Genomic DNA, 1,081 nt, shown 5'->3' with positions numbered 1-1,081 from the left:
AAAGTACTTGTTCAATTGGTCTGCCATTTCTTTGTTCCCCATTATAAATTCACCTGAATCCGACTGCAAGGGACCTACATTAGTCTTCACTAATCTTTTTCTCTTCACATATCTATAGAAGCTTTTGCAGTCAGTTTTTATGTTCCCTGCAAGCTTCCTCTCATACTCTATTTTCTCCCTCTTAATTAAACCCTTAGTCCTCCCCTGTTGAATACTAAATTTCTCCCAGTCCTCAGGTTTGCTGCTTTTTCTAACCAATTTATATGCCTCTTCCTTGGTTTTAACACTATCCTTAATTTCCCTTATTAGCCACGGTTGAGTCACCTTCCCCATTTTATTTTTACTCCAGACAGGGATGTACAATTGCTGAAGTTCATCCATGTGATCTTTAAATGTTTGCCATTGCTTATCCACCGTCAACCCTTTAAGTAACATTTGCAGTCTATTCTAGCCAATTCACGCCTCATACCGTCAAAGTTACCTTTCCTTAAGTTCAGGACCCTAGTTTCTGAATTAACTGTGTCCCTCTCCATCTTAATAAAGAATTCTACCATATTATGGTCACTCTTCCCCAAGGGGCCTCGTACAACAAGATTGCTAATTAGTCCCTTCTCATTACACATCACCCAGTCTAGGATGGCCAGCTCTCTAGCTGGTTCCTCGACATATTGGTCTTGAAAACCATCCCTAATACACTCCAGGAAATCCTCCTCCACCGCATTGCTACCAGTTTGGTTAGCCCAATCAATAGATTAAAGTTGCCCATGATAACTGCTGTACCTCTATTGCACACATCTCTTATTTCTTGTTTGATGCTGTCCCCAACCTCACTACTACTGTTTGGTGGTCTGTACACAACTCCCACTAGCGTTTTCTGTCCTTTAGTATTCCGCAGCTCCACCCATACCGATTCCATATCATCCAAGCTAATGTCCCTCCTTACTATTGCATTAATTTCCTCTTTAACCAGCAATGCCACCCCACCTCTTTTTCCTCTCTGTCTATCCTTCCTGAATGTTGAATACCCCTGGATGTTGAGTTCCCAGCCTTGGTCACCCTGGAGCCATATCTCCGTGATGCC

Source organism: Pristiophorus japonicus, chromosome 19, assembly GCF_044704955.1.
Source record: "Pristiophorus japonicus isolate sPriJap1 chromosome 19, sPriJap1.hap1, whole genome shotgun sequence".
Classification (NCBI taxonomy): Eukaryota; Metazoa; Chordata; class Chondrichthyes; family Pristiophoridae; genus Pristiophorus; species Pristiophorus japonicus.
The sequence above is the reverse complement of the archived record's forward strand: the minus strand, read 5'-3'. Positions refer to the sequence as shown.